This window comes from Phyllobates terribilis, unplaced genomic scaffold (assembly GCF_046119375.1).
Source record: "Phyllobates terribilis strain yellow unplaced genomic scaffold, ASM4611937v1 Scaffold_108__1_contigs__length_5656254, whole genome shotgun sequence".
Taxonomy (NCBI): Eukaryota; Metazoa; Chordata; class Amphibia; order Anura; family Dendrobatidae; genus Phyllobates; species Phyllobates terribilis.
Window position 1 is genome coordinate 3,236,808 of NW_027362868.1, and position 17,590 is coordinate 3,254,397.

Below are 17,590 nucleotides of genomic sequence, written 5' to 3' on the forward strand. Positions count from 1 at the left end.
ATCCCGCCTGCAGTAGACGGAATGTGGCAATGGAACGCTGGCTGCGCGTGTCATAATAGGCTCTGAGCCTTTATATACCTGCGCACAGCAGCAGCCACCTTCAGTCTGCTGCTGGACAGCCAGCAGCAGCAGCAGCAGGAGAGGTAATTAATCAGCAACCCTCCTGCTAAGGGTAGACAGCTGCTCGTTCCACCCCCCCCCGCCTTAATTGGTTCTCCTCCCTTCCAACGGTGTTGAGGCGGGTGGGAACAGCCGGGGGTTGAGGGTACTGTGCTAAAAGAGGTGGAGTTATGCAGATCTAAAACGCGTGGATTGCAGCAGCAGCAAGACGAAAAGTGCAGGCATGTGAGGGATCTAGAGGTTGACAGCATGTCTTCTTAACGGGAGTCCAGGTGGCCATCTCCACAAATGGACTTTTCAGAATCCTTGGGTGGCACCGTAGTCGGAAACCAATTCTGGTTATCGCTTCTCGGCCTTTTGGCTAAGATCAAGTGTAGTATCTGTTCTTATCAGTTTAATATCTGATACGTCCCCTATCTGGGGACCATATATTAAATGGATTTTTAGAACAGGGAGATGGAAAAAGAGCTTGCTCTGTCCACTCCACGCATTGACCTGGTATTGCAGTATCTCCAGGACCGGTGCACCCCTTCTTTAATGCAGTTTCTAAAATCAGAAAGAATTGAATTCAATGCTTTTTGTTCATTTTGCTTGTTTGTCGGATTTTGGGATGGACTCTTTGGCTTTGCTTTTCTTCTCCTCATTGGATTTTTCATGTTAAAAGTTGCAGAAGAAAGATGACAAGCTCATTTTGGTTCAACTTCAGCAACTGTGCATTGCATTGCCATGTAATGTAATGTAATGAAATGCTATCTATCTAGCTCTCCCTCTATACTTCCTTTTGGATAAACAGACATATTAGGCAAGCATTTTGGAGCTTTCACCTAAATAACTACAGGTGGTGAGATAAGCTGCACAATATAATTGACCTTTCAGTATATTGTTGCACACACACCATCTATTTAGCAAATGCCCTTGTTATCAACAGCAGCCTTTTAAACTCACCTGAGCTAACAGGTATGTGAGCTGGTTACTCTGCTGCGCTTAAAATTTCTTTTTTGGTTTGCTACAATGCCTTTTCTGAAACGTTGTCTCCCTCTGCTGGAACACTGACTTCTTTCATTTAATGCCTGCAGACTATAAAAGAGAAACCAACCCAAAAAGTTTGGTTGATTAGTCTGTGGCATTCTTTTAAACTGTTGCTTATGGCGGTCTCTGTGAGCTTCTCAGTGACATTCAGCCATCCAGGTATCCCGCCTGCAGTAGACGGAATGTGGCAATGGAACGCTGGCTGCGCGTGTCATAATAGGCTCTGAGCCTTTATATACCTGCGCACAGCAGCAGCCACCTTCAGTCTGCTGCTGGACAGCCAGCAGCAGCAGCAGCAGGAGAGGTAATTAATCAGCAACCCTCCTGCTAAGGGTAGACAGCTGCTCGTTCCACCCCCCCCCGCCTTAATTGGTTCTCCTCCCTTCCAACGGTGTTGAGGCGGGTGGGAACAGCCGGGGGTTGAGGGTACTGTGCTAAAAGAGGTGGAGTTATGCAGATCTAAAACGCGTGGATTGCAGCAGCAGCAAGACGAAAAGTGCAGGCATGTGAGGGATCTAGAGGTTGACAGCATGTCTTCTTAACGGGAGTCCAGGTGGCCATCTCCACAAATGGACTTTTCAGAATCCTTGGGTGGCACCGTAGTCGGAAACCAATTCTGGTTATCGCTTCTCGGCCTTTTGGCTAAGATCAAGTGTAGTATCTGTTCTTATCAGTTTAATATCTGATACGTCCCCTATCTGGGGACCATATATTAAATGGATTTTTAGAACAGGGAGATGGAAAAAGAGCTTGCTCTGTCCACTCCACGCATTGACCTGGTATTGCAGTATCTCCAGGACCGGTGCACCCCTTCTTTAATGCAGTTTCTAAAATCAGAAAGAATTGAATTCAATGCTTTTTGTTCATTTTGCTTGTTTGTCGGATTTTGGGATGGACTCTTTGGCTTTGCTTTTCTTCTCCTCATTGGATTTTTCATGTTAAAAGTTGCAGAAGAAAGATGACAAGCTCATTTTGGTTCAACTTCAGCAACTGTGCATTGCATTGCCATGTAATGTAATGTAATGCAATGCTATCTATCTAGCTCTCCCTCTATACTTCCTTTTGGATAAACAGACATATTAGGCAAGCATTTTGGAGCTTTCACCTAAATAACTACAGGTGGTGAGATAAGCTGCACAATATAATTGACCTTTCAGTATATTGTTGCACACACACCATCTATTTAGCAAATGCCCTTGTTATCAACAGCAGCCTTTTAAACTCACCTGAGCTAACAGGTATGTGAGCTGGTTACTCTGCTGCGCTTAAAATTTCTTTTTTGGTTTGCTACAATGCCTTTTCTGAAACGTTGTCTCCCTCTGCTGGAACACTGACTTCTTTCATTTAATGCCTGCAGACTATAAAAGAGAAACCAACCCAAAAAGTTTGGTTGATTAGTCTGTGGCATTCTTTTAAACTGTTGCTTATGGCGGTCTCTGTGAGCTTCTCAGTGACATTCAGCCATCCAGGTATCCCGCCTGCAGTAGACGGAATGTGGCAATGGAACGCTGGCTGCGCGTGTCATAATAGGCTCTGAGCCTTTATATACCTGCGCACAGCAGCAGCCACCTTCAGTCTGCTGCTGGACAGCCAGCAGCAGCAGCAGCAGGAGAGGTAATTAATCAGCAACCCTCCTGCTAAGGGTAGACAGCTGCTCGTTCCACCCCCCCCCCCGCCTTAATTGGTTCTCCTCCCTTCCAACGGTGTTGAGGCGGGTGGGAACAGCCGGGCTTTGAGGGTACTGTGCTAAAAGAGGTGGAGTTATGCAGATCTAAAACGCGTGGATTGCAGCAGCAGCAAGCCGAAAAGTGCAGGCATGTGAGGGATCTAGAGGTTGACAGCATGTCTTCTTAACGGGAGTCCAGGTGGCCATCTCCACAAATGGACTTTTCAGAATCCTTGGGTGGCACCGTAGTCGGAAACCAATTCTGGTTATCGCTTCTCGGCCTTTTGGCTAAGATCAAGTGTAGTATCTGTTCTTATCAGTTTAATATCTGATACGTCCCCTATCTGGGGACCATATATTAAATGGATTTTTAGAACAGGGAGATGGAAAAAGAGCTTGCTCTGTCCACTCCACGCATTGACCTGGTATTGCAGTATCTCCAGGACCGGTGCACCCCTTCTTTAATGCAGTTTCTAAAATCAGAAAGAATTGAATTCAATGCTTTTTGTTCATTTTGCTTGTTTGTCGGATTTTGGGATGGACTCTTTGGCTTTGCTTTTCTTCTCCTCATTGGATTTTTCATGTTAAAAGTTGCAGAAGCCAGATGACAAGCTCATTTTGGTTCAACTTCAGCAACTGTGCATTGCATTGCCATGTAATGTAATGTAATGCAATGCTATCTATCTAGCTCTCCCTCTATACTTCCTTTTGGATAAACAGACATATTAGGCAAGCATTTTGGAGCTTTCACCTAAATAACTACAGGTGGTGAGATAAGCTGCACAATATAATTGACCTTTCAGTATATTGTTGCACACACACCATCTATTTAGCAAATGCCCTTGTTATCAACAGCAGCCTTTTAAACTCACCTGAGCTATCAGGTATGTGAGCTGGTTACTCTGCTGCGCTTAAAATTTCTTTTTTGGTTTGCTACAATGCCTTTTCTGAAACGTTGTCTCCCTCTGCTGGAACACTGACTTCTTTCATTTAATGCCTGCAGACTATAAAAGAGAAACCAACCCAAAAAGTTTGGTTGATTAGTCTGTGGCATTCTTTTAAACTGTTGCTTATGGCGGTCTCTGTGAGCTTCTCAGTGACATTCAGCCATCCAGGTATCCCGCCTGCAGTAGACGGAATGTGGCAATGGAACGCTGGCTGCGCGTGTCATAATAGGCTCTGAGCCTTTATATACCTGCGCACAGCAGCAGCCACCTTCAGTCTGCTGCTGGACAGCCAGCAGCAGCAGCAGCAGGAGAGGTAATTAATCAGCAACCCTCTTGCTAAGGGTAGACAGCTGCTCGTTCCCCCCCCCCCCGCCTTAATTGGTTCTCCGCCCTTTCAACGGTGTTGAGGCGGGTGGGAACAGCCGGGGGTTGAGGGTACTGTGCTAAAAGAGGTGGAGTTATGCAGATCTAAAACGCGTGGATTGCAGCAGCAGCAAGCCGAAAAGTGCAGGCATGTGAGGGATCTAGAGGTTGACAGCATGTCTTCTTAACGGGAGTCCAGGTGGCCATCTCCACAAATGGACTTTTCAGAATCCTTGGGTGGCACCGTAGTCGGAAACCAATTCTGGTTATCGCTTCTCGGCCTTTTGGCTAAGATCAAGTGTAGTATCTGTTCTTATCAGTTTAATATCTGATACGTCCCCTATCTGGGGACCATATATTAAATGGATTTTTAGAACAGGGAGATGGAAAAAGAGCTTGCTCTGTCCACTCCACGCATTGACCTGGTATTGCAGTATCTCCAGGACCGGTGCACCCCTTCTTTAATGCAGTTTCTAAAATCAGAAAGAATTGAATTCAATGCTTTTTGTTCATTTTGCTTGTTTGTCGGATTTTGGGATGGACTCTTTGGCTTTGCTTTTCTTCTCCTCATTGGATTTTTCATGTTAAAAGTTGCAGAAGCCAGATGACAAGCTCATTTTGGTTCAACTTCAGCAACTGTGCATTGCATTGCCATGTAATGTAATGTAATGCAATGCTATCTATCTAGCTCTCCCTCTATACTTCCTTTTGGATAAACAGACATATTAGGCAAGCATTTTGGAGCTTTCACCTAAATAACTACAGGTGGTGAGATAAGCTGCACAATATAATTGACCTTTCAGTATATTGTTGCACACACACCATCTATTTAGCAAATGCCCTTGTTATCAACAGCAGCCTTTTAAACTCACCTGAGCTAACAGGTATGTGAGCTGGTTACTCTGCTGCGCTTAAAATTTCTTTTTTGGTTTGCTACAATGCCTTTTCTGAAACGTTGTCTCCCTCTGCTGGAACACTGACTTCTTTCATTTAATGCCTGCAGACTATAAAAGAGAAACCAACCCAAAAAGTTTGGTTGATTAGTCTGTGGCATTCTTTTAAACTGTTGCTTATGGCGGTCTCTGTGAGCTTCTCAGTGACATTCAGCCATCCAGGTATCCCGCCTGCAGTAGACGGAATGTGGCAATGGAACGCTGGCTGCGCATGTCATAATAGGCTCTGAGCCTTTATATACCTGCGCACAGCAGCAGCCACCTTCAGTCTGCTGCTGGATAGCCAGCAGCAGCAGCAGCAGGAGAGGTAATTAATCAGCAACCCTCCTGCTAAGGGTAGACAGCTGCTCGTTCCACCCCCCCCCCGCCTTAATTGGTTCTCCTCCCTTCCAACGGTGTTGAGGCGGGTGGGAACAGCCGGGGGTTGAGGGTACTGTGCTAAAAGAGGTGGAGTTATGCAGATCTAAAACGCGTGGATTGCAGCAGCAGCAAGCCGAAAAGTGCAGGCATGTGAGGGATCTAGAGGTTGACAGCATGTCTTCTTAACGGGAGTCCAGGTGGCCATCTCCACAAATGGACTTTTCAGAATCCTTGGGTGGCACCGTAGTCGGAAACCAATTCTGGTTATCGCTTCTCGGCCTTTTGGCTAAGATCAAGTGTAGTATCTGTTCTTATCAGTTTAATATCTGATACGTCCCCTATCTGGGGACCATATATTAAATGGATTTTTAGAACAGGGAGATGGAAAAAGAGCTTGCTCTGTCCACTCCACGCATTGACCTGGTATTGCAGTATCTCCAGGACCGGTGCACCCCTTCTTTAATGCAGTTTCTAAAATCAGAAAGAATTGAATTCAATGCTTTTTGTTCATTTTGCTTGTTTGTCGGATTTTGGGATGGACTCTTTGGCTTTGCTTTTCTTCTCCTCATTGGATTTTTCATGTTAAAAGTTGCAGAAGCCAGATGACAAGCTCATTTTGGTTCAACTTCAGCAACTGTGCATTGCATTGCCATGTAATGTAATGTAATGCAATGCTATCTATCTAGCTCTCCCTCTATACTTCCTTTTGGATAAACAGACATATTAGGCAAGCATTTTGGAGCTTTCACCTAAATAACTACAGGTGGTGAGATAAGCTGCACAATATAATTGACCTTTCAGTATATTGTTGCACACACACCATCTATTTAGCAAATGCCCTTGTTATCAACAGCAGCATTTTAAACTCACCTGAGCTAACAGGTATGTGAGCTGGTTACTCTGCTGCGCTTAAAATTTCTTTTTTGGTTTGCTACAATGCCTTTTCTGAAACGTTGTCTCCCTCTGCTGGAACACTGACTTCTTTCATTTAATGCCTGCAGACTATAAAAGAGAAACCAACCCAAAAAGTTTGGTTGATTAGTCTGTGGCATTCTTTTAAACTGTTGCTTATGGCGGTCTCTGTGAGCTTCTCAGTGACATTCAGCCATCCAGGTATCCCGCCTGCAGTAGACGGAATGTGGCAATGGAACGCTGGCTGCGCGTGTCATAATAGGCTCTGAGCCTTTATATACCTGCGCACAGCAGCAGCCACCTTCAGTCTGCTGCTGGACAGCCAGCAGCAGCAGCAGCAGGAGAGGTAATTAATCAGCAACCCTCCTGCTAAGGGTAGACAGCTGCTCGTTCCACCCCCCCCCCGCCTTAATTGGTTCTCCTCCCTTCCAACGGTGTTGAGGCGGGTGGGAACAGCCGGGGGTTGAGGGTACTGTGCTAAAAGAGGTGGAGTTATGCAGATCTAAAACGCGTGGATTGCAGCAGCAGCAAGCCGAAAAGTGCAGGCATGTGAGGGATCTAGAGGTTGACAGCATGTCTTCTTAACGGGAGTCCAGGTGGCCATCTCCACAAATGGACTTTTCAGAATCCTTGGGTGGCACCGTAGTCGGAAACCAATTCTGGTTATCGCTTCTCGGCCTTTTGGCTACGACCAAGTGTTGTTGCTGGAAGACTCCAAAGCCTATCGCATCCTCGGCCTTGAGGCATCGGCAGTTCTACTGTCTTAAGCCTCCTGCTGCTATAGGGGGTGTGCGTGCTGAAGAGAACCAAGAAGGCGATCGACTTACCTGAATATGGCGATGGCGACATCGGCTACTCTCCGTTCTGCTGGAGCTGGCGACTTGAAGATCAAGAACTCTTTCAAGATTGAAGTTGAAGAGCGAGCCCGTGACAAGTTCTCCCTGTCTTTCTTCGTGAGGAAGGTCCTGCTTGAGATCCTGCAGGTGAAAAGGGAGAACATTCTGGCACTTCAAGATGCTCCTGGACGCTTTGTGCTTACCCTGACCTCTGAAGTGGCATCTCAGAATTTTTACCATCAGATCAAGCTGAGACTTCAGGAGGAAGATCTTAAAGGACTGTGTTTTGTGACCCTCTGCCTGGCAGAAGAGAAGTCTGTGGTGGTTCATATGAGCAATCCGCATGTCTCTGAAAAGGATGTGGCTGCGTTTCTGCATAACTATTGCTCTGAGGTCCACTTTTCTCACAAAATCATGAACTCTGAGAGGTTGTGGACCGGAAAATACAAGTTCATCGTGAAGCTGAGAGAAGGTTTGGGAATTGGTGGACTCATTCATCCGCCTCAGAGCTTCCTGATTGGCAGAGAGAGAGGAAGACTCTTCTATCCAGGGATGCCTATCTTCTGCAGAAAATGTATGGACTTTGGGCATTCCTTTGAGAGCTGCAAGGAGGAGAACGCTCTTTGCAAGAAGTGCTATCAAAAAGGACATGTCACTCTGAACTGCCCAAATCAGATGATCTGTAATATCTGCCGTATCCCTGGGCACTCTTTTCGGGATTGTCCGTTGAGAAAAAAGACCTTCAGCTATGCAGATGCAGCTCGGGGGGGAGCCCCTCCGAAGCGGTCCAGTCCTGAAGAACAAACAGACAAATCCAAGGACCCTCCCGGGAACCCTTCTGGGGATCCGCCCAAGGACACTGCTGGGGACCCGCCTGGGGATAGCATTGTTCTCAAGGATTGGTCGGAGAGTCCAGATGGTCATGTGGTGGAGGAGAATCCAGCTGAGTCTGAAGTGGAGATGGGAGAGGAGTCTTCTAAGGAGGCTGGTGGTGAGGAGGAGGAGGAGGAGATTGACATTGACGTGGAGGTTTTGAGGAAAAGGAAAAAGGAGAAGTCGAGTTTGTTTAAGGGAGAGAGCGCCAGCAAAAGACCTGCTGGGCGTTTGAAAATAGTCCTCCCTAATTACTCACCTAAACCGATCATCTCAGTTCCTAAACCTGTAAACCCATCTGATCCAGTGAACATCGAGGAATTCTCAGACACGGACGTTTCTGCGGGTCCCTCTACCCCGGTCGGATTCATGTCAGATACGGACTCAAGCTCTGTTTAAATGATTTATGGCTACACTCAAAATTGCCTCACTAAATGTGAGGAGTTTAAAGGGCTCTGTCAAGAGAGCTGCTTTATTTTCTTACCTGATGACTTTAGATGCTGATATTTTTTTACTTCAAGAATGCGGCATTGACCATGACCCTAACTATAACAAACTAAGGGAAGATTGGGCGAACGGACCTTCCATCTGGTCCAGTGAAAATGGATCGCGTGCTACTGGTGTTGGTGTCCTGTTTAAAAACAAAGACTTTAAGGTTACCTCGTTCACTGAAGTTGAACCTGGACGTGCACTAGTTGTTAATGTGAGTTACTGTGGATCCGAGTTCAAGCTGATTAATGTTTATGCATCTCCGATTAAAGAGGAAAGATCCAGTTTATTAGATATCATCAAACTCTTTATACCTGGTCCTACACCAACTGTGGTTGGCGGTGACTTCAATTGTATCCGGTCTGATGAAAATAGGACATCAGGTACTAGAAGGAAAGACAAAACTGAGATGCAGTTAAAAAATCTAATCGACGATACTTGCCTGAATGATGTCTGGAGAGTAAAGAATACCTCTGAACCAGGATACACTTGGGAGAACAATCTTCTAAAATCAAGAATTGACTTTGTTCTGACATCACAGAGTTTTAAAGTGAATAAAGTGGATCTAACAGGTAACATCTTTTCTGACCACAAAACGTTAATTACTCACTTGGAATTGCCCAGTCTAGAGAAAGGGCGAGGTGTCTGGAAGTTGAACACTCTGCTGCTGGAAGATGAAAGTATAAAAGAGGAATTTTTGAAATTTTATAAAAAACTACAGGGGAAAAAACGTTATTACAAAAGAATTCTAGAATGGTGGGAGTATGTGAAGTCTCAAATTAGACATTTTTTTCTCTTAGCTGGCAAAAGGAAGGCCAGACAGAATCAGAAATGGTTTAAAGACCTGAATACAAAACTGCAAACAGGTTACAAACTCAGAAATGCAGGGATAGATATGGAGGATGTTATTTTACAAGTCAAAGAAGACATTAAAAAAGCAATTGAACAGAAAGGCAAAGAAATAATTTTCAACGCCAAGGTAGAACATATGGAAAAAAATGAAACATGTTCCAGGTTCTTTTTCAAAAAATCTTTAGAACGCAAAGAATTAATTAAAGAACTTGATGGTGAAACAACTAAAGATGGACTGTTGGACAAAGCGCAAACTTTTTATCAAAATCTTTTTAGCGAAAAGAAAATTGACGCTGATTTTTTACCTGATGCTCTTAATTCATTGCAGAATCACCTTGAAAAGCAAGATCAAGAGTTGTTGATTGAAGATATCTGTGAAGAAGAACTGCTAAGTGCAATCAAAAGCTTTTCTAGAGGAAAAACACCGGGTACTGACGGACTACAAATTGAATTTTATCTTACTTTTTGGGAGATTTTAAAAGACGACCTGTTTGAGATTTTTAAAGCTGTCTTTTTATGTGACAAATTGCCTGAATCTTGGAGAAGTGGTGTGGTCACCCTGCTTTTTAAAAAAGGAGATAAGACTAATCTAGAGAACTGGAGACCAATCACGTTACTCAACGTAGATTATAAAATTATGGCAAAAATCATGGTGAACAGAATGAAGAAGGTGATAGAGAAGGTCGTGCATCCTGATCAGGTATGTGGTGTGCCTGGTCGTACAATTGCAGAAAACTTGAATATTATACGGGACGCAATTTGGTATCAGCAAGAGAGGAAGCAAAAGCTAGCTCTTCTGTCCCTTGATTTCCAGAAAGCGTACGACAGAGTCTCTCATAAGTACCTGTATTCTGTGTTAAAGAAAATGAAATTCCCGGATGTTTTTATTAAGCACATTGCACTTTTATATGATGGAAGTTTTAGCAGGATTTTAATTAATGGTTTTTTATCTTCAGAAGTTTTTCTAAAGTCGGGCGTCAAACAAGGATGCCCACTTTCGCCTCTGCTCTTTATCTGCGCAATCGAGCCTCTACTGGCAATGTTGAGGAAAGATAAGATGGTGAAAGGTGTACCCATACCAGGTGGAAATGGACTAAGTACTAAGTCACTGGGGTACATGGATGACATCACGATCCTGTGCGACTCAGAACAATCGCTGAGAAGAGCAGTAAGAACTACTGATTTTTTCTGTTTAGCATCTGCCTTCAAACTGAACTTGGAGAAGAGCGAATGTCTTGGATTCGGTGATTGGTCAGATGCGCAGATTCCTCAACTTAAAATAAGAAGTGATAAGATCAAAATTTTAGGTGTTGTGTTTACAAAAAAGAATGATGGAGAAGAAAGTTGGCAGTTGGTGAAGGAGAAAATGCAAAAGAAGATAAGTTTATGGAAACTCAGAAAATTATCAATGGAAGGTAAAAACTTGATCATTAAGTCTTTGTTGTTGCCGATAATGTTGTTTTTAAGTATGGTGTACCCCCCGAATGAGAACACAATAAAGTTTCTCCAGAGACAAATTTTTCTTTTTCTGTGGGGATCAAAAATGGAGAAGGTTCGAAGAGAGACAATGTACAAGCAGCATAAATATGGTGGAAAGAATATCCCAAATATCAAAAAAATTTTGTACCTAAAGTTCTTTAGTTTTTGCTTCAAAATGACCAATCTAAGAACTCATTGGTCTTTCTACTTAAGATATGCAGCTGGAGATATCTTTAGGAAAAGAAAGTGGATAACATTGCCCCCAAATTCTCCTGTCCTAATTACACCGCCAAAACAATATGTCTTACTAGAAAAAACAATTAGACTTTATAACTTACCTGAAGTAGATGTGGAGATGCTGTCAAATTCAAGAAGACTGGCTCTAGAGACAAAGAGAAAAGAAACGATGACAGCAGTGGCAAACTTTACATACACTAAAAGTGGAAGAATTTGGAGAATGACTTATGCACCTTATCTAACAAATGAATATAAAGACTTGGCATGGGCAATAGTGCAAGAATGTGTTCCTGTTAGATTTTTTCAACACAGAAGGGGATTGTGCAATACTGCAAGATGCCCTAGAACAGGCTGTGTTAGAGAGGAAACAGTTTTACACACCTTTTGGAACTGTTTTTATGCCCAAAATGTCTGGAAAGAAGTTGGAAGTCTCTTAAAGTTTGTTACTGGTCTTAAGTTTTTAAATCACGAAGTAGTTTTATATGGAAATTTTACATGTCAATCAAAAGAAAAAGAAAGAGTCATTTGGATAATGATAAATGGAATAAAGAATGCGCTATGGAAAGTCCGAAACATATTGCTTTTTAAAAGAGATTTTATAAGTGAAAGTGAATGCATAAAATTAGCACTAAGTGAAATATATATTTATTACCTGTTAGATCTGAAGAGAATTGGGAAAAAAAGAGCCAAGAGTCTATGGAACTTTCATCTGTGGAACCTTGTAGCATGAACAGATTATAAGGCAAGAGAAATATTAGAAGAGAAATAACAACTGAAATATAAGAACAAAATGAAAAAGAAAAAAATCTGTTCTTATCAGTTTAATATCTGATACGTCCCCTATCTGGGGACCATATATTAAATGGATTTTTAGAACAGGGAGATGGAAAAAGAGCTTGCTCTGTCCACTCCACGCATTGACCTGGTATTGCAGTATCTCCAGGACCGGTGCACCCCTTCTTTAATGCAGTTTTTAAAATCAGAAAGAATTGAATTCAATGCTTTTTGTTCATTTTGCTTGTTTGTCGGATTTGGGGATGGACTCTTTGGCTTTGCTTTTCTTCTCCTCATTGGATTTTTCATGTTCAAAGTTGCAGAAGCCAGATTACAAGCTCATTTTGGTTCAACTTCAGCAACTGTGCATTGCATTGCCATGTAATGTGATGCAATGCTATCTTTCTAGCTCTCCCTTTTTACTTCCTTTTGGATAAACAGACATATTAGGCAAGCATTTTGGAGCTTTCACCTAAATAACTACAGGTGGTGAGATAAGCTGCACAATATAATTGACCTTTCAGTATATTGTTGCACACACACCATCTATTTAGCAAATGCCCTTGTTATCAACAGCAGCCTTTTAAACTCACCTGAGCTAACAGGTATGTGCGCTGGTTACTCTGCTGCGCTTAAAATTTCTTTTTTGGTTTGCTACAATGCCTTTTCTGAAACGTTGTCTCCTTCTGCTGGAACACTGACTTCTTTCATTTAATGCCTGCAGACTATAAAAGAGAACCCAACCCAAAAAGTTTGGTTGATTAGTCTGTGGCATTCTGTTAAACTGTTGCTTATGGCGGTCTCTGTGAGCTTCTCAGCGACATTCAGCCAGCCAGGTATCCTGCCTGCAGTAGATGGAATGTGGCAATGGAACGCTGGCTGCGCGTGTCATAATAGGCTCTGAGCCTTTATATACCTGTGCACAGCAGCAGCCACCTTCAGTCTGCTGCTGGACAGCCAGCAGCAGCAGCAGCAGGAGAGGTATGTAATCAGGAGCCCTCCTGCTAAGGGTAGACAGCTGCTCGTTCCACCCCACCCCCCGCCTTAATTGGTTCTCCTCCCTTCCAACGGTGTTGAGGCGGGTGGGAACAGCAGGGGGTGAAGGTGCTGTGTTTAAAGAGGTGGAGTTATGCAGATCTAAAACGCGTGGATTGCAGCAGCAGCAAGCCGAAAAGTGCAGGCATGTAAGGGATCTAGAGGTTGACAACATGTCTTCTTAACGGGAGTCCAGGAGCTCATCTCCACAAATGGACTTTTCAGGATCCTTGGGTGGCTCCGTAGTTTGAAACCAATTCTGGTTATCGCTTCTCGGCCTTTTGGCTAAGATCAAGTGTAGTATCTGTTCTTATCAGTTTAATATCTGATACGTCCCCTATCTGGGGACCATATATTAAATGGATTTTTAGAACAGGGAGATGGAAAAAGAGCTTGCTCTGTCCACTCCACGCATTGACCTGGTATTGCAGTATCTCCAGGACCGGTGCACCCCTTCTTTAATGCAGTTTCTAAAATCAGAAAGAATTGAATTCAATGTTTTTTGTTCATTTTGCTTGTTTGTCGGATTTGGGGATGGACTCTTTGGCTTTGCTTTTCTTCTCCTCATTGGATTTTTCATGTTCAAAGTTGCAGAAGCCAGATTACAAGCTCATTTTGGTTCAACTTCAGCAACTGTGCATTGCATTGCCATGTAATGTGATGCAATGCTATCTTTCTAGCTCTCCCTTTTTACTTCCTTTTGGATAAACAGACATATTAGGCAAGCATTTTGGAGCTTTCACCTAAATAACTACAGGTGGTGAGATAAGCTGCACAATATAATTGACCTTTCAGTATATTGTTGCACACACACCATCTATTTAGCAAATGCCCTTGTTATCAACAGCAGCCTTTTAAACTCACCTGAGCTAACAGGTATGTGCGCTGGTTACTCTGCTGCGCTTAAAATTTCTTTTTTGGTTTGCTACAATGCCTTTTCTGAAACGTTGTCTCCTTCTGCTGGAACACTGACTTCTTTCATTTAATGCCTGCAGACTATAAAAGAGAACCCAACCCAAAAAGTTTGGTTGATTAGTCTGTGGCATTCTGTTAAACTGTTGCTTATGGCGGTCTCTGTGAGCTTCTCAGCGACATTCAGCCAGCCAGGTATCCTGCCTGCAGTAGATGGAATGTGGCAATGGAACGCTGGCTGCGCGTGTCATAATAGGCTCTGAGCCTTTATATACCTGTGCACAGCAGCAGCCACCTTCAGTCTGCTGCTGGACAGCCAGCAGCAGCAGCAGCAGGAGAGGTATGTAATCAGGAGCCCTCCTGCTAAGGGTAGACAGCTGCTCGTTCCACCCCACCCCCCGCCTTAATTGGTTCTCCTCCCTTCCAACGGTGTTGAGGCGGGTGGGAACAGCAGGGGGTGAAGGTGCTGTGTTTAAAGAGGTGGAGTTATGCAGATCTAAAATGCGTGGATTGCAGCAGCAGCAAGTCGAAAAGTGCAGGCATGTAAGGGATCTAGAGGTTGACAACATGTCTTCTTAACGGGAGTCCAGGAGCTCATCTCCACAAATGGACTTTTCAGGATCCTTGGGTGGCTCCGTAGTTTGAAACCAATTCTGGTTATCGCTTCTCGGCCTTTTGGCTAAGATCAAGTGTAGTATCTGTTCTTATCAGTTTAATATCTGATACGTCCCCTATCTGGGGACCATATATTAAATGGATTTTTAGAACAGGGAGATGGAAAAAGAGCTTGCTCTGTCCACTCCACGCATTGACCTGGTATTGCAGTATCTCCAGGACCGGTGCACCCCTTCTTTAATGCAGTTTCTAAAATCAGAAAGAATTGAATTCAATGTTTTTTGTTCATTTTGCTTGTTTGTCGGATTTGGGGATGGACTCTTTGGCTTTGCTTTTCTTCTCCTCATTGGATTTTTCATGTTCAAAGTTGCAGAAGCCAGATTACAAGCTCATTTTGGTTCAACTTCAGCAACTGTGCATTGCATTGCCATGTAATGTGATGCAATGCTATCTTTCTAGCTCTCCCTTTTTACTTCCTTTTGGATAAACAGACATATTAGGCAAGCATTTTGGAGCTTTCACCTAAATAACTACAGGTGGTGAGATAAGCTGCACAATATAATTGACCTTTCAGTATATTGTTGCACACACACCATCTATTTAGCAAATGCCCTTGTTATCAACAGCAGCCTTTTAAACTCACCTGAGCTAACAGGTATGTGCGCTGGTTACTCTGCTGCGCTTAAAATTTCTTTTTTGGTTTGCTACAATGCCTTTTCTGAAACGTTGTCTCCTTCTGCTGGAACACTGACTTCTTTCATTTAATGCCTGCAGACTATAAAAGAGAACCCAACCCAAAAAGTTTGGTTGATTAGTCTGTGGCATTCTGTTAAACTGTTGCTTATGGCGGTCTCTGTGAGCTTCTCAGCGACATTCAGCCAGCCAGGTATCCTGCCTGCAGTAGATGGAATGTGGCAATGGAACGCTGGCTGCGCGTGTCATAATAGGCTCTGAGCCTTTATATACCTGTGCACAGCAGCAGCCACCTTCAGTCTGCTGCTGGACAGCCAGCAGCAGCAGCAGCAGGAGAGGTATGTAATCAGGAGCCCTCCTGCTAAGGGTAGACAGCTGCTCGTTCCACCCCACCCCCCGCCTTAATTGGTTCTCCTCCCTTCCAACGGTGTTGAGGCGGGTGGGAACAGCAGGGGGTGAAGGTGCTGTGTTTAAAGAGGTGGAGTTATGCAGATCTAAAACGCGTGGATTGCAGCAGCAGCAAGCCGAAAAGTGCAGGCATGTAAGGGATCTAGAGGTTGACAACATGTCTTCTTAACGGGAGTCCAGGAGCTCATCTCCACAAATGGACTTTTCAGGATCCTTGGGTGGCTCCGTAGTTTGAAACCAATTCTGGTTATCGCTTCTCGGCCTTTTGGCTAAGATCAAGTGTAGTATCTGTTCTTATCAGTTTAATATCTGATACGTCCCCTATCTGGGGACCATATATTAAATGGATTTTTAGAACAGGGAGATGGAAAAAGAGCTTGCTCTGTCCACTCCACGCATTGACCTGGTATTGCAGTATCTCCAGGACCGGTGCACCCCTTCTTTAATGCAGTTTCTAAAATCAGAAAGAATTGAATTCAATGTTTTTTGTTCATTTTGCTTGTTTGTCGGATTTGGGGATGGACTCTTTGGCTTTGCTTTTCTTCTCCTCATTGGATTTTTCATGTTCAAAGTTGCAGAAGCCAGATTACAAGCTCATTTTGGTTCAACTTCAGCAACTGTGCATTGCATTGCCATGTAATGTGATGCAATGCTATCTTTCTAGCTCTCCCTTTTTACTTCCTTTTGGATAAACAGACATATTAGGCAAGCATTTTGGAGCTTTCACCTAAATAACTACAGGTGGTGAGATAAGCTGCACAATATAATTGACCTTTCAGTATATTGTTGCACACACACCATCTATTTAGCAAATGCCCTTGTTATCAACAGCAGCCTTTTAAACTCACCTGAGCTAACAGGTATGTGCGCTGGTTACTCTGCTGCGCTTAAAATTTCTTTTTTGGTTTGCTACAATGCCTTTTCTGAAACGTTGTCTCCTTCTGCTGGAACACTGACTTCTTTCATTTAATGCCTGCAGACTATAAAAGAGAACCCAACCCAAAAAGTTTGGTTGATTAGTCTGTGGCATTCTGTTAAACTGTTGCTTATGGCGGTCTCTGTGAGCTTCTCAGCGACATTCAGCCAGCCAGGTATCCTGCCTGCAGTAGATGGAATGTGGCAATGGAACGCTGGCTGCGCGTGTCATAATAGGCTCTGAGCCTTTATATACCTGTGCACAGCAGCAGCCACCTTCAGTCTGCTGCTGGACAGCCAGCAGCAGCAGCAGCAGGAGAGGTATGTAATCAGGAGCCCTCCTGCTAAGGGTAGACAGCTGCTCGTTCCACCCCACCCCCCGCCTTAATTGGTTCTCCTCCCTTCCAACGGTGTTGAGGCGGGTGGGAACAGCAGGGGGTGAAGGTGCTGTGTTTAAAGAGGTGGAGTTATGCAGATCTAAAACGCGTGGATTGCAGCAGCAGCAAGCCGAAAAGTGCAGGCATGTAAGGGATCTAGAGGTTGACAACATGTCTTCTTAACGGGAGTCCAGGAGCTCATCTCCACAAATGGACTTTTCAGGATCCTTGGGTGGCTCCGTAGTTTGAAACCAATTCTGGTTATCGCTTCTCGGCCTTTTGGCTAAGATCAAGTGTAGTATCTGTTCTTATCAGTTTAATATCTGATACGTCCCCTATCTGGGGACCATATATTAAATGGATTTTTAGAACAGGGAGATGGAAAAAGAGCTTGCTCTGTCCACTCCACGCATTGACCTGGTATTGCAGTATCTCCAGGACCGGTGCACCCCTTCTTTAATGCAGTTTCTAAAATCAGAAAGAATTGAATTCAATGTTTTTTGTTCATTTTGCTTGTTTGTCGGATTTGGGGATGGACTCTTTGGCTTTGCTTTTCTTCTCCTCATTGGATTTTTCATGTTCAAAGTTGCAGAAGCCAGATTACAAGCTCATTTTGGTTCAACTTCAGCAACTGTGCATTGCATTGCCATGTAATGTGATGCAATGCTATCTTTCTAGCTCTCCCTTTTTACTTCCTTTTGGATAAACAGACATATTAGGCAAGCATTTTAGAGCTTTCACCTAA

The 17,590-nt window shown here is 43.8% G+C and overlaps 10 non-coding genes across 10 annotated transcripts; all 10 read left to right on the top strand.

Moving 5' to 3' along the window:
* The first annotated feature begins 461 nt into the window (after window positions 1-461).
* Window positions 462-652, top strand: LOC141200061 (U2 spliceosomal RNA). The gene has a single exon (XR_012271795.1). It is a non-coding gene; the product is annotated as a U2 spliceosomal RNA (small nuclear RNA).
* Window positions 653-1,771: 1,119 nt separating this feature from the next.
* LOC141200063 (U2 spliceosomal RNA) lies at window positions 1,772-1,962 on the top strand. Its single transcript, XR_012271797.1, has one exon. It is a non-coding gene; the product is annotated as a U2 spliceosomal RNA (small nuclear RNA).
* Window positions 1,963-3,083: 1,121 nt separating this feature from the next.
* On the top strand, window positions 3,084-3,274 carry LOC141200064 (U2 spliceosomal RNA). Its single transcript, XR_012271798.1, has one exon. It is a non-coding gene; the product is annotated as a U2 spliceosomal RNA (small nuclear RNA).
* A 1,119-nt stretch (window positions 3,275-4,393) lies between these two features.
* On the top strand, window positions 4,394-4,584 carry LOC141200065 (U2 spliceosomal RNA). Its single transcript, XR_012271799.1, has one exon. It is a non-coding gene; the product is annotated as a U2 spliceosomal RNA (small nuclear RNA).
* A 1,120-nt stretch (window positions 4,585-5,704) lies between these two features.
* On the top strand, window positions 5,705-5,895 carry LOC141200066 (U2 spliceosomal RNA). Its single transcript, XR_012271800.1, has one exon. It is a non-coding gene; the product is annotated as a U2 spliceosomal RNA (small nuclear RNA).
* A 5,998-nt stretch (window positions 5,896-11,893) lies between these two features.
* On the top strand, window positions 11,894-12,075 carry LOC141200900 (U2 spliceosomal RNA). The gene has a single exon (XR_012272592.1). It is a non-coding gene; the product is annotated as a U2 spliceosomal RNA (small nuclear RNA).
* Window positions 12,076-13,190: 1,115 nt separating this feature from the next.
* LOC141200067 (U2 spliceosomal RNA) lies at window positions 13,191-13,381 on the top strand. The gene has a single exon (XR_012271801.1). It is a non-coding gene; the product is annotated as a U2 spliceosomal RNA (small nuclear RNA).
* Window positions 13,382-14,496: 1,115 nt separating this feature from the next.
* Window positions 14,497-14,687, top strand: LOC141200068 (U2 spliceosomal RNA). Its single transcript, XR_012271802.1, has one exon. It is a non-coding gene; the product is annotated as a U2 spliceosomal RNA (small nuclear RNA).
* A 1,115-nt stretch (window positions 14,688-15,802) lies between these two features.
* On the top strand, window positions 15,803-15,993 carry LOC141200069 (U2 spliceosomal RNA). The gene has a single exon (XR_012271803.1). It is a non-coding gene; the product is annotated as a U2 spliceosomal RNA (small nuclear RNA).
* Window positions 15,994-17,108: 1,115 nt separating this feature from the next.
* LOC141200071 (U2 spliceosomal RNA) lies at window positions 17,109-17,299 on the top strand. Its single transcript, XR_012271804.1, has one exon. It is a non-coding gene; the product is annotated as a U2 spliceosomal RNA (small nuclear RNA).
* Window positions 17,300-17,590: the final 291 nt, after the last annotated feature.